Genomic DNA, 15,859 nt, shown 5'->3' on the forward strand with positions numbered 1-15,859 from the left:
GTCCTGCTGCTAAATCCCTCAGGCCCTCTTAATTTGGCATTAGGTGCCCTGGGGTAGCGATTGGAATACCTCAAAAGGCCTTTAAAGGCATAAACCTGAGTGCCCTCCAGCTGTTGATGGTCACTGGACCCAAAGTTTTAACTCTCCAAATGTGTTGCTAGACCTGCTGAGATTTTCGAGCAAGTTCTGTTTTTGTTTTCTTGATTCCTGTTCCTTTTCTTCCATAAGATGTATCTAACCCGTACATCCCTGGACACTATGGGTCAATTTAGTGTGGCCAATCCACATCTTTGGACTGTGGGAGAAAAGCAGAGGCCATGGCAGAAACCCACACAAAAACAAGGAGGGTGATCAAAACCCAGTGGTCTAAAGTCTTATTCCCATCCAGCTCTTCTGCCTAAGATCTATGTTCCACTCATACATGCATTACATAAGTGCATTTTGCATACTTACCCTCACCACATGTCATGTATTTGCATTGAACAAACACCATGAGTGGATTTTGATATCTCCTCTGAGGCAAATAAGGGAGATTTTAATCTGGATTCAAGCCTGTTGCTGAGAATGAACCAAGAAACCTCTCTGTGTGTACAGTTCATTGACTACTCAGTCTTACAGCTCCTTCCACTCTCAATGTTACAATTGCTCCCTATATGCATATTCAATTAATTCCTATATTCAATTAATAGACACCATCTAATTTTTCTTAAATTTAAATACAGATTTTAACATTGTGATTAACTAAACATTTATAATGGTAAAAACAATGACTGCAGATGCTGAAAACCAAAATACTGGATTAGTGGTGCTGGAAGAGCACAGCAGTTCAGGCAGCATCCAACGAGCAGCGAAATCGACGTTTCGGGCAAAAGCCCTTCATCAGGAATAAAGGGCTGATGAAGGGCTTTTGCCCGAAACGTCGATTTCGCTGCTCGTTGGATGCTGCCTGAACTGCTGTGCTCTTCCAGCACCACTAATCCAGTATAAACATTTATAATGCCTTACTGCCTTCCTTCTGGATTAGAGTGGTGCTGGAAGAAGCACAGCAGTTCAGGCAGCATCCGAGGAGCAGGAAAGCCGACGTTTCATGCTGTATTCCTGACGAAGGGCTTTTGCCTGAAACATCGATTTTCCTGCTCCTCGGATGCTGCCTGAACTGCTGTGCTTTTCTAGCACCACTGTAATCCAGAATCTGGTTTCCAGCATCTGTAGTAATTGTTTTAACCTTACTGCCTTCCTGTTAATTGACAACTTTAGATGAGTCATTAATATGCATCTAAGAAGCTCATCCACTACTGCTGGGTTAGAGATTGGACCTGTAGTCAACAAAAGCAAGGGGTCTAGTATCAGGAAGGGGTTCATTGAGAGCTACCGTCAGTGTCTATTTTGTTGTCCATACCCTTTCCTCCTAATGTTTCCTTCAGTCCCCATGATGCAACCATTCACCTGTAGCCTGGAATCCTTAGTTATCTGGGAATTTTGGTTGCTGCATTGCTCCCAAGTATTGCACATCTGTCAGCTTCAGTTTAGCCAGGTTTTCCCAGACTGTGAGAGTGAGGCACGGTTTGCAGAATTTCCCAGGACTCTTTGATCATGGGGACGATCAGTCACTGGCCTGAGAAGTGTCTGATTAACACTCAAGCTGGCCAGTCTGCCTGAAAAGAGGCAATGCAGGGTTTTCACCAGTTTTCCAGTCAATAAGTAGGATTCCACTATGTACAGCCCTATGTCAACACCTAGCATATATTCATATGCCAATGCTCACATACACCCTATGCCTCCATCACTCTTGCATATACACATGTGAGTGTTCAGAGGAAGATCAGAGTAGTGCATTTAACATTGTAAGCATTCAGCCTTTTTGACAATTTCATGCTCATGGATAGGAGTTTGATTTTGTGGATAAAATGAGGACTGCAGATGCTGGAGATCAGAGTCGAGCGTGTGGTGCTGCAAAAGCACAGCAAGTCAGGCAGCATCCGAGGAAAAGGAGAATTCCTGATGAAGGGCTTCTGTCCGAAACATTGATTCTCCTGCTCGTTGGATGCTGCCTGACTTGCTGTACTTTTCCAGCACCACACTCTCGACTTTCACTTTGTGGAATTTTACATCATTTCAGAGCTCAGAATCGGACTGATGCTTGACCCCTCATAATCTTCCATTTAAAGTAACAGTCTGAGAAACAATTCCAAACCACAACCTTAAGCCTGATTAATTATCAGCTGGTCATGTCTCAGGATCCTGGCTCCCTGGTTGTCAATTTGTTCATTTCTACTTCATTAAAATGTCTTTGTTATTGCTTAGTGCCTCTTGTTTTTGCATTGTTTTCTGCTTTACATGAAGATTTGACAACAACAGTTTATTATCAATCTTCATAGGGGGGCCTTTTGGCTTTGTTTTCATGTATTATGTTATTTTTGAATAGTCCTGTCTTTGGCATTGTTTTTTAGGGATGGCCAAATGAAAGGACCATGAGGCAGCAGTACAACAGAATGGTGAAGAAATATTGAGTGACAGTGAAGTCAGATTTGAAACCAATGAAGATTATCCCATAGATGAAATTTAAAACTAATGGTCGCTGCTACTAAGATCAGTAGTGATTGCCTAATGCTGTTGACCCAACCAAATCATTTCCCAGCCATTCCTAAAGATCACTCATATAATATGGACAAGAGTCACATATTGTCCAGACCTGGTAAGTATGATATGTTATTTCCCTTAAGGACATTGTTCAAGCATTTTCCTTTTATCTACAACATCCTGACAGTTGCCATGAAAGAAGCACAGTTGGATTTCAAAATAGCAGGAGTTGGATGTGGATCAGTTCAGTGAAGTATTTTATAAAGGTCATAAAATCAGTTGGAGTATAACCCAAATATATTGGTTCCATGAAAGCATGTGATTGCAGTTGAGTACCTGGAAGAAGCTCTGTAGGTTAATGGACACAATCCTTATATTTTGGGGATAAAACAGGTACAGTAAGCATATTAAGGTAATTAGTTTAGTGTGGACTTGAGAACTGAAGGTTTGAAATTTTAGTTCAGAAGAAGCTACAGACCAGTTCAGGAGCTAGAACAGTTTCTCACTGTAGGTGAGTCATTTCAGGGGAACCAGCAACATTAGCTGAAGTTTTGTAATGTGTGGCTTTAAAGTGAGGAGTTTCCAAAAGAAGTTTTCGAACTAAAGACGTTTTTTTTAGATTAGATTACTTACAGTGCGGAAACAGGCCCTTCGGCCCCACACTGACCCGCCGAAGCGCAACCCACCCAGACCCTTCCCCTACACTTACCCCTTCACCTAACACTATGGGCAATTTAGCATGGCCAATTCACCTAACTTGCACATTTTTGGACTGTGGGAGGAAACCGGAACACCCGGAGGAAACCCACACAGACACAGGAAGAATGTGCAAACTCCACACAGTCAGTCGGTTGAGGCGGGAAATCAAAATTGTGAAAGATTGATGCCAGTGGAATTGGAAAGGAATAGTAGAGTTGGTCCTCACAGTTTAAGAAAAAAAAGAAACTGAAGTACTTAAATAAAGAGTTTTGCAAAATGGTAGGGGTGTTATTTCTCTGGGGTTGAGTGTGTATAATGTATGGTTTCAAAGCAAGTTGAAACCATGCTTTGATGTTCAAGTTAAAATCTTTCTAACGGTATTCAATACCAACCTGCATTGGTTTACATCTACTATATAATGTTGATTATAATGTTTACTACATAAGGAAGATCTGTAGCTTCTTGAGAATGTTTTTCAAAGACTAACCATGAAATCATTAACCAACACCAAAAACTAATAAATGATCTGTCAAGTCAGATTTCATTCTGAAAACTGATTCGTCCAGTATTACCATAAACTGGGATCATAGCACAATGTGATAGTGGTATTGATTGATCAAGATGCCATCATTTGATAGTGGGAGGAACAATTGAGACATATCAGGGTGAGATAAAGAGGGGCTTTTAAGAAATGCATTAACCAATTTGAGTATAATTTATTTTGGGTCACTGGGTAATATATTAAAGCTTCTTAGTGACACCTTTCCAGACCATGTGACACCCAAGTATGACCTTAAACAAAATATTAATGAAAGATCACAATCTTCAATCATTATGCCACAGGATGTCATTAGGCTCTTCTGAATTCGGATCATTACTCCTCTTGCTTGCCTAGTACAAGCCTAGTACAAATCATTATATAATATCCATTTATTTTAAAATATAAAAGACGCAGAATTTTTGAGACATGTTCAGTGGAACATTTTTAGTCAAGTCAAATAAGAAAAAGGACAGACCAGACTGAGTTTTAGTGAATGAAGCTGATCAAGTGAATGGCTACCAACGGGAGAGTATTTTTATGGCATTGATCATAATTCCATTTGATTTCTCACAAGAAATAAGAAAGATAATGTTAGACCAGAAATAAAAGAAAATCAGATTGAGGAAACACTTCTATAACCAAGCTGTGATAAAACTTTGTCAAAATGGACTGGAAACAGCTGCCATATACTTGAGTAATGGGTGATCTTTTGTATAATTTAATGCCCTTTCTTTTGGTAAAAAAAAAGCTTTCATTTTCATGTATCTCATGTACAGATTAACACTCAACTTTTACACAAAAATTTCAAGTTAATTTGTCCTTAGTGCACACTTGTCACTGAAATCAAACCTATCCTGACGCATACCGAAATTTTATAGAATTGTTGAAAGTCACAGCCTTGAAGGTAACTATTCAGTCCCTTGTAATTACTCATGTACTTTTGACTCCTTTTGTGCTACTTTTGGGGATAGATTTAGCAGGAATACTCTCCATCTTGGCAACCCTGCAATAGCAGGGTGATCAGAGAAGTTGGATTTTGACCTGTACAAAATATTGCTAGTGTGTAAATTCAGCCTTCTACTTTTTGATTTATTAGGCTAAACTCAATACTGATATATCATTGAATGTGTTTTCACCTGATGAAGGAGCAAAGCTCTGAAAGCTTGTGATTTCAAATCAACCTGTTAGACTATGACCTGGTGTTGTGCAACTTCAGACTTTGACGTGTCATTGGAAGCCTTCTCCAACAGAGCCTTTACCACTCTGAAGGACAAGAGAAGCAGATATGTGGGAATATGACCACTTGCAAGTTCCACTCCAAACTATGCATCGTCCTGACTTATAAATATACCACCATTTCTTCAGAGCCACTGGGTCAAAATTCTGAAGCTCCCTTCCTAACAGCACTGTGGGTAATCCTACACTCCATAGACTGCAATGGTACAAGAAAGCACCTTTTCAAGGGCAATTAGAAATGGACAACAGATCCTGGCCCAGCCATTAACATGCACATCTTATGAACAAATAATTTAAATACAATTCTGAGAGATGGTACTGCATGGACCATGATTTCAAGAGTATTTCACAAGTAATCACATAATGTTTCCACACTGTAAGTAATCTAATCTAATCTTAAAAAAACAGTCATCCTGGATTTTTTTTAAGGGAGGTCATGTCTGACTAAACTAAAAATGGAAAGTTTTGGAGAAGCTCAAGATGCCTGCTTGCAGGTGTGAGATAGAAATTTAGATACAACATCTTCAGAATGATTGTAATCTTGGACTTGAAACAGCAACTGTTTCTCTCTCCACAGATACTTCCAGACCTGCTGAGTTTCTCCAGCACTTTCTGATTTTATCATAGAAGCTGAAGTATTTTGTCTTTATATTACTGTCATGTCTGACAAATTTGATTGAAGTTTTCAGGAGGCATTAAGGAGGATAGTATATCTAATACACCCTGCATGGAATTTAGCCAAGCTTCTGACCAGGTCCCACATTACTGACTGTAGAAAATTAAAAACTGATGGGATCTAAGAGGAAATTATCAGTGTTAGGTAGAATATTTCATATGAGTACATGAATGGGCAAGGAGCAGAGGGATACATATCCTTAGAAAATAAGTGACAGGTTTAGATAGAGGATCTGGATTGGTGCAGGCTTGGAGGGCTGAAAGGCCTTTTCCTTTGCTGTAATTTTCTTTGTTCTTTGTTCTTTGACATGTGGGTATATGCTATGTATATGGCAGCAGGGAGACATTTTGCTCGTTCGTGTCTTCCGTTCATGGTATATATATGTCTTATTCTCCCATGAACTGTGAAGGTTACATAACATATAATTTCCACCCCTAATTCCCCAGATGAGATTCGTGATGAACTTCCTTCTGGAATTGCTATATGGCTATATTTTATATATGATATCATAGAGGGAAAATGATTGAGAAGTTTTCCAGCACTTTGAAAACTGACTGTGTGGCTTATATTTAGGGAGAAACCTGAAACATTAGGTGAGATATAAATGGACTGGTTAGATAGGAAGAACCATGGCAAATGGAATTCAATTTGGAGAACTATGAGATAATGCATTTGGTAGGATGGGAGAACAGCTGCAAACAAGTCAAGGTGAATACATAAAAAATGGTCAGATTCTGAGAGGTGGAGTGAATAACATTGGAGTGTTTGTCTATAAAGCTCTGAAAGTATCAGGATAGGTGCAAATGATGGTCAAAAAGGCAAACAGGAAACTTGTCTTTATTGGTTGAGGGCCTAGATTATAGAGCAGGGAATTTATGGTAGAACTGTATATAACACAAATTAAGCTGTAGCTGCATTGCTTGATTGACACATTACAGGAAGGTTGTCAGAGAATATAAAAAAGATGTACCAGGATGTTTCCAGGAGTTGAGAACATTTGCCCTGAGAAATATTTGAATATGATGGGATTATTTTTCAAACAGGGAAGGCTAAAGGTGTATAGATTTAAAGCAATTAGTCAAAAGGATTGCAGGAAAGTGGAGCAGTAAACTTTTGGTGTTGCCTGAAACCTTTTGGCTGAAAGGGTAGTAGATATGGAAACCTCTATGTATCTATAAATTATTTGAGTATGCATATGAGATGTCAGAGTAAGAATCAAAAACTGGAAAACAGGATTAGACCAGACAGCTCTTTTTCTCCTTGAGCACAGATGTTGTGTTGAATAACCTCTTTCAGCATCAAAATTGTTGCTGTTTTCATTTACAGAAGGATTCAAATATTAATGGACTAATGCCAGCCACACACTACACAGAGAATTACATTTATTTGTGGACATTTTGGGAAAAAAATATTTGAATCCCACAAAGGAGAAAGCAAGTAGAGCTGCGAACAGATGGTTCTTAGGACATATTGGCATGGAGCATAAAATTAATGGAGCTGTGAAAAGCTGATTAACCAGAACAACTGTTCATATAAAGCATAAAAAGGAACTCTAAACACAGAAGTAAAGTTAAAGTATTTGATTTGAAATGAAAATTGATACATGGTGCACTATTTCTAATATAGAGTACTGATATGTGTTCATGTGACAGATAAATGATTGTGGGCATCAACTTGCTATTCTTATCATGTTGCCTTTCTTTCAAAGGAAAATCTGGTCTTTAATTAACATGGAGAACTGCTCAATAGAAATTTTGAGTTACTGTGCATTGGAATACCTTGACTGTCACATCTACTTTGATATCATTATGAAGCAATCCACATCCCCAATGCAGACAGAGTTGTTGAGTGATAGCATCAACCCACAGCTAATAGTTTTACCTTTAAACCAGAAGACTTGACCTCAGCTGATACTCCAGTGTAGTATTGAGGGAGTGCTGCACAATTCAATATGCTGTCTTTTGAATTAAATCTTCAAATCGTCAGCTCGTCTCAGGTCATGGCACTATTCAAGGAAAGTATAGATGATTTCCCACCAAGAGGCCAATGTTTGCCCCTCAAACTGATGAGATGGTCTTTTATTTTAATATTGTATGTGGGTGTATTGTATTTCTACTTTACACAAATGATATAATGTAGGAAATGCTTCCTTCAACTGGGTATGTTTGCCATCCATCTTTCCTGGTGTTAACTGGTATATGACAGAGGGATCTGCCTGTGTGGAAATCGAAGCTATGTTTCCTACATTACACCAATGACTACACTCCAAAGTACTGCTTTGGTTGGAGGTACAGTTATGATAGTACTAGATAAATGTGATTCTGTTTTCTTTTCTCCTCTTTCAATTTTTTATACAAGATGAAAACCAGATTCATTGCCTTCACAAATTGCAATTCACTCTGATAAACAGGTTGGCAGTATTCCAGAATGAATTAAATATATCAGAGTCTGAACTATACACGCTGAACTTGGTTAAATCCCACACATGAACTGTTTTCATGGATTTAACCCCTTGTTGTTCTTTCCTTATGGATCTTGCCTGCCATGACTGTTTTACTTAGTCACATTGTCCACAATCTTAGACTGCTGCCACTCTTATCCAAGAATGACAATTGTCTGACTTTCAGGGGCTCTGATAAACTCATATTTTATATGATTAAGCAGAATACTAATTTCTGAATTCCAGCTCTCAAATGCAAGTATATTCCTCTCTTCTTTTCCCTGAAGCTCCAAAGCCAGAGAATGTTAATCTTAGTTACATCTTCATGTACATTATTATCATTAATCGTGAGACCATACCTGGAGTACTGTGTGCAGTTCTGGTCTCCAAATTTGAGGAAGAACATTCTGGCTATTGAGGGAGTGCAGCGTAGGTTCACGAGGTCAATTCCTGGAATGGCGGGATTACCTTACTCTGAAAGACTGAAACGACTGGGCTTGTATACCCTTGAGTTTAGAAGACTGAAATGGGATCTGATTGAGACATATAAGATTATGAAAGGATTGGACACTCTGGCAGCAGGAAACATGTTTCCGCTGATGGGTGAGTGCCGAATCAGAGGACACAGCTTAAAAATATGGGGTAGACCATTTAGGACAGAGATGAGGAGAAACTTCTTCACCCAGAGAGTGGTGGCTGTGTGGAATTCCCCTCCCCAGAGGGCAGTGGAGGCCCAGTCTCTGGATTCATTTAAGAAAGAGTTGGATAGAGCTCTCAAAGATAGTGGAATAAAGGGTTATGGAGATAAGGCAGGAAGAGGATACTGATTAGGAATGATCAGCCATGATCACATTGAATGGCGGTGCAGGCTCGAAGGGCTGAATGACCTACTCCTGCACCTATTTTCTATTGTCTATTGTCTATTGTCTATTAACAAATCATCATCATTGTATGACAGGGTTGATATTCTAGATGTTTAGATTGGGAATCCAAGCCCTACTGTGTCCTTTGGCTCCAATCCCCTATCTGTTTGAGCCCAAGGTCACAAGTTTTACCCAAGACATAAAGTTATCACTGTCAGTAGCAAGAAGACACGTTTCTAATTATGTATTATCTTAAACCCCTTTTCCCCCATCACCCAGACACAATATAAGGTGGAGGTGACTGTGCAGGGTACAACCCAAGAGTAAAGGGAAGACCTTTTAGAATGAAGTTAAGGAGAAACTTCTCCAGACAGAGTGTGGTGAATCTATGGAATTCACAGCCATGGAAGGGTGTGGAGGCCAGGTCATTGAGTATATTTAACAAGGAGGTAGATAGGTTCTTGATTGACAAGGGGATCAAGGGTTACAGAGAGAAAGCGGGAGAACGGTGTTGAGAAACATATCAGCCACAAGCAGACGCAATAGGATGAATGGCCTAATTTCTGCTCCTATGTCTTATGGCATTATAGTATTGCATCTAACAAGAATTAGATAAGTACTAAACATTCTAGACCCTCAAGGCAAGAATCTTTGTTTGCCACACAACATGCAAACAAAATAGGTCAATAGCACCATGAGCAATTACAGCAGCATTTTGTCATTGTGAAATATTGGCACTGTAATCAATACGAAAATACTTCTATTTGAACCATTGCAATGTCACTAACAACCTAAATGCCAGCAGTATGCAGAAATAATCCTGTGCCTGAAAGCTCTAACAAAAGATTTAAAAATAATTTTGCACATATCTCTGAGTAAGTGTGCTGGTATGACAAAAAATTTTAGCTAAGGATGCAAATTGTCATAAAGCTGACATGAAATTAAACTCATGAATTGTAAGCTTTTTTAGCACTGATGCTTGATGTAATGAATTAACACTGGCAACTGAATAATTACACCAGGTTTAGATTTACTTAATAAAGACTGAATGGATAAATGTGGAGAAAAACACATCCTATCCAGCCTGCATCAGGATAAGCAGGTGCATTTAATTTCAGTCTGTTACAGCTAACTCTCCATTTCTGTATTAACGCCCTAAGCTATTTCATTGCCATGAGAGCCAAAAACTATCAGAAAGCTTTCAAACCAATGAGTGTTCCATTGCTACCCTCCTTCCTGCTTAAAAAGAAAGATCATTTAGTGATACCCCAACTGATGACACAGAATCACACAAATGGAAGCTATTCAGCTAACTCTTGTGAATGGACAGTTTAATTAGTCTCATTTTTCTGTCCTTTCCCCAATTTCCTCCTTTTTTTCTTCCACATTTTAAGCATTTATCTTATTCTTTAATGAAAATTAATATTAATATTAAATTTGCTTCCAAATTTGCTCTTTCAGGAAGTACATTCCAAATCATGACAACTCATTGCACAAAAAAGTGCTTCTTCAGAAATTAAAAATCACACAACACTAGGTTATAGTCCAACAGGTGTATTTGGAAGCACTAGCTTTCTAAGCACTGCTTCATCAGGTGTTTGTGGAACAAGACCATAAGACACAGAATTTACAGCAAAAGATTACAGCGTCAAGCAACTGAAATATATTAAACAAGTTTAGATTAAACAAATGTAGATTACATCTTTTAGAATGGTTTTGCTAGTTTCAGTTTGTTAATATGTATATCCCTGAACTCCTTTTAAGCCACATTAGATTAGATTCTCTACAGTTTGGAAACAGGCCCTTTGGGCCAATAAAACCACACCGACCCTCCAAAGAGCAACCCACCCAGACCCATTCCCCTACATTCACCCTTGACTAATACACTTAACACTATGGGCAATTTAGCATAGCCAATTCACCTAACCAGCACATCTTTGGACTGTGGAAGGAAACCCATGCAGTCAACAGAGAGAAAGTTTCCCAAGGCGGGGATTGAAACCAGGTCCCTGTTGCTGTGAGGCAACAGTGCTAGCCACTGAGCCACCGTACCACCCCATTCTCAATGATAGCTTCAGGTTTTCTAACAAAATGAGTCATCTCAGCTCAGACAATGAATTAAAGGTGTGAGGCTAAAGTCTGTGTTGTGTCCCAACCTTGAGTTAGACTGGTTCTATTTCTAAAGTGGGATTTATAGAATCTTACAAAGATTCACTAATAGTCCTAATGGATTCTTCAGAAGAGTCATGTCTGGTATGAAACTTTTTTTTTCTCTCCCCAAAGATGCTGCCAGACTTGCTGAGTTTCTTGAGCACTTCCTGTGTTTATTTCAGATTTCCACCATTGATAACATTTTGCTTCTGCCTCCAGAAGTATGGAATTCGAAACAGAAACAGATCAGCCATGATCCTATTGAATTGTGGAGCAGGGTCAAAGATCCTAATGATCTATTTCTGCTCCTAGTTTATATGCTTTAAATGTTCATTTTCAAAATTTTCTGCATTTCTTTCAAAACCCTGTTGCGGGTGACCTAATTCACCAAATGCTGTTGGGTCCTCACAATAGCATTTGCTGACCTACACTGGCATCTGGTTTAAAATTAAACTTTGTTAGTGCTGGATTTCAAATCCCTCCGTAGTTGCACAACCCCTTAACTCTGTAACCTCCTTCAGCACTATAGCTTTCTAAGTTCTTTGTGCTCTTCTGGTTTCAGCCTCCTGTGCATCCCAATTTTAATTGCTCTGACATTTATTGCTGTACCTACCATTGTGTGGCCTTTAAGCTCTTAAACTCCCTTTCTTAACCAGTCCATCTCACTTCCCTGTTTTAAGGTCTACTTCTTCGGATCAAACTTTTAGTCATATAGTCTAATAACTGCTTATGTGTCCCAGTTTGTTTTATAAAGCACTCCTCAAGAGGACCTTGCATTGTTTAATTAATTAGATAAACACTGGTTTTTTTGATGTATTTGGTGTTAATTTACCATGATCTCACAGAAAAATCTTCTGTATATTGGGCTAACGTAGAAAATAGGAGCAAGACCAGGCATTGAATTTGCTTCCAAATTTGCTTTTTCAGGAAGTAGAGCCATTCAAGCCTCCTTTGCCATTCAATATAATGATGGCTGTTCATTCAACTCCATTCTCTGTTCCTGCTTTCTCACCATTCCCTTTAATCTCCATTGCCCTAAAAAACAAATCTAACTCCTCCGTGAAAACATTTAATGTTTTGGCCTCAACTGCTTTCTGTGGTCAAGAATTCACAGGCTCACCATCTCTAGGTGAAGAAATTTCTCCTGAATTGCCTATCTTGTATCCTTAGATTCTGACCTCTGGTTCTCAACTCTAAGTCATTGGGAACATCCTTTCTGCATTTACTCTGCACAGTCCTAATAGAATTTTATAGGTTTCTAAGCTATCCCTTTCTCTAACAGTCATCATTAATTGCTTGTTCTGCTCACTGGAACATAAGAATTTGACAAAAAAAAGTAAGGGATTGATTATGCAACCACTTGGCACCTATTGCACCTTTCAGTGGGCTGCTCCTTGATCTCAATTTCACCTTCTTGCCTCATCCCAGAGTGTTTAAAAATTGTCCATCTTGGGTTTGATTATGCTCTGTAGTTGAACACCTACTTTCTTCTACAGTAATGAATTTCATCAATGCTTTCTCCTCATCTCTATCCAAAACTTACTGGAAACATATCCTTCAAGCCAATAGAGGGGTGAAGTTCCTGGAATGATGAAACAGAGAAAGAAAGATGAGGCAGACAAAGGGGGTTCACAATAGATTTCAGGTTGCTAGTACAAATAACGTTGAATATGGATTAACCTGAGAGATGTAGAAGTAAACAAGAGGGGCAAAGAAATAAGGTGGAATTTTCTGCACCCAGAGTTGGCAGGTTTGGAGACGAGAAGGTTAGTATTTTTTTGAATGTGATGGTTACATACCCAAACTTCAGACTTAAATCCTGAGCAGGATGGCTACCAGCCTGCCTCATTGCCGATTGAGGCACTTAAGTGACCAATTAAGGATCAGTAAAGCCTTTGTTTCACCATTGGGATTAACCAAGCTAAAGGCCAATCACTCTGCACAGCATCTGCTCCTGTGTGACTTCCTCAGTCAAGGTAATGTGCCTGCATGTGGAACTGGACATCTAACAGTTGATGCTCACTGGGAGTCACACTCCTGCCCATGCATCCTGAACCACTCTCACCCAGCAATACTTTCTTCATGACCTTAAAAACTTTCCATCCCTAAATTCCAGGCCTCCTTTACATTACCTAAAGTTGTCCAGAACCTTCTGGGATATAAGTGTGTTTTTTTAACCATCAGACCTCCTCCATGATGTTATTGTGTACAAGAGCTGACAATCCTTGTCAGCAGCTCTCACTTGATGACTTCCGCCTGCGGGGTCTTAACTCCAGCAGAAGACCCCTGTGATAGTTTCCCACTGCCTGATTGCTTCAGTCAGCCTTCCATGGAATAGGCACTACAAAGAAGTGACTGAAGCTAGCATAAAAGAATTCCAAACCCTTCTCTTGCCTTCAAATATTCAAAAGGTGGCAAAAGGAGGAAGGAATCTATTAGGGACCAAAATAGAAAAGTAATCATGGAAACGAGGTTCAAATACAAAAAAAGCACTTTGCATCTGCTAAGGAAGAAGATTTTACCGAAATTATACTATCTTTAGACAGCATACTTAATTCAGTAAAATACCCCAACACATTTCACAGGAGCCTGTATCATGACAGAAATTCACAGTGGATACACTGGGACTGATGACCGTAAATGTGCCTAAAGAATTAGTATTTGCACAGCACCTTAAAGAATAAAAGAACAAAATTAAAGAGATGCTGAGGTTCACAAAATTAAAGAGATGACTACAAAGGACTTACAAAGCTGAAGGTATGTCCCACCAATGATGCAGTGATGAAGTTAGAGGAGGAGTAAGTGTGTGGAATTAGAGAGCAGGTAAACAAATGCACTGAATGGCAATTTCATCATAATTTGGCAAAGTTAGTACAAGAGTAGCTGCAAGGGCACTTGTGAGATACTTGAGCCTGGTATAGCATGAACCTCAGAAGACTGATTTCAAACTGTTCCTCTTCAGTAGTGTTGGAGATCAAATGCAATGAAGTGTCTATCCTCTGATTTGGACTGTTCAACAATATACACAACTTGGTTTATTCTTAAAAATCACACAACACCAGGTTATAGTCCATCAGGTTTAATTGGAAGCACACTAGCTTTCGGAGCGCCGCTCCTTCATCAGGTGGTTGTGGAGGACACAGTTGTAAGACACAATCATGGTTTATTCTTGTTTCCTTCCCTCATTGAAAAGCAAAAGTGCTTCTTATTTCATTACGCTTTCTCTTACAGAAGCCTGTTTCCAGCAGCAGAGGCCCTGATCAGTCTGAGACTTGTAACCTGCATTAACATGCTACTGAAGCTGATTATTTGAGCTTGTCCTCTTTTACCTTGGACAGCTGCGTTTTCAGTTCCCTTGTCAGAACTGCCTCTCATACCTTCTGTGATTCTCCTCCTTCTGGGCTAATTCTACATACGCAAACTCTCCAGAAATAGCTGATTTTCTAATTACCATTTCAGTAGTTTTTGAAAAAGAAATCTCCTTTGCTTCATTCTGTTCAATTATTGAACTGAATGCTAAATTTTGTTCCCAATCATTCTGACAGCAGCTCTACTCCCTGGACTCTAACTGTTTTCTTCCTAATGTCTTCCAAAAGGATATATTCCAAGTAACCCTTTTACTTTTTTATCTTAACTCAGAGTTTGCCTTTCAAAAACCTTTTGCCTGATGCTCTGAGCAATATTTATCCTCCACTTAATTTCACTGAAACAGATTATCTGAGTATCTCCAGCACTTTCTGTTTGTTTGATACCTGGTACTATCTCATTACTTTATGCGGCAATTTTCCGAGCTCAAATTGACTGCCATTATTGTTGTATCATGAGATTGAATGACCTTTGGATAAGTGCTTCCTGAATTATAAAGTGGCTCTGGTTGTCCTGAGTTTGGGAAAGTTGCTTTATAAATGTAATTCTTCTACTGTTTTGGAGATGTTTTGTGCTCACCATAACCCTAAAGAAAGCAGAGTTTCTTCTTTTAGATTAGATTCCCTACAGGGTGGAAACAGGCCCTTTGGCCCAACCTGACTCTCCAAAGAGTAACCCACTTCCCTCTGACTAATACACCTAACACTGCGGGTAACTTCCTCCAGTAGACACGGGGAGAATGTGCAAACTCCACACAGACAGTCGGCCGAGGCTAGAATCGAACCTGGGACCCTGGTGTTATGAGGCAGCAGTGATAACCACTGAGCCACCATGCCACCCTAGCAATGCAGCCAATGATATGGACTCAAATTGCACCCAAAATTGGACTTCTTTTGAGATGTTCTTTTTCCCTAACTCCTTGATAAAATCTATTTGAGCATTGCTGACCATAAAAAAATCTCATTAGACAATTGCACAGCATTTATTGACATAATTCAGAAAAGCATTGTTTTGCATGTTTAATACACCAAATTCCATTTGTTCAGTTAAGCATAAAAATCTTTCAGAGATTTACAGGTTTTTTTATGGGAAGTCCATCGTTTAACCCAGACATCAGTTTCAAAATTGCCCTTTGGGTTTTTTCACTGACCAGAAGCCAATTTCTCACTTTAGCTGAAAGCACCTCTTTCTTTTCAACATAAACCCAATTGCCCAATCACTAAGTTAACAAATAACAAAAAACAAAGATCTGCCCATTAGGGACAGTGTAACAAAAATTAAAAATAAAAACGTTCAAAATCACACAA

The 15,859-nt window shown here is 39.1% G+C and overlaps 1 protein-coding gene across 18 annotated transcripts in view; it reads right to left on the bottom strand.

Annotated features, from left to right (window-relative positions):
- Nucleotides 1-15,859, bottom strand: part of adgrb3 (adhesion G protein-coupled receptor B3) — an 838,641-nt gene that overhangs the window by 734,960 nt on the left and 87,822 nt on the right. The gene's annotated exons all lie outside the window — the stretch shown is intronic.

The sequence above is a fragment of the Chiloscyllium punctatum genome, chromosome 3 (assembly GCF_047496795.1).
Source record: "Chiloscyllium punctatum isolate Juve2018m chromosome 3, sChiPun1.3, whole genome shotgun sequence".
Lineage (NCBI taxonomy): Eukaryota > Metazoa > Chordata > Chondrichthyes > Orectolobiformes > Hemiscylliidae > Chiloscyllium > Chiloscyllium punctatum.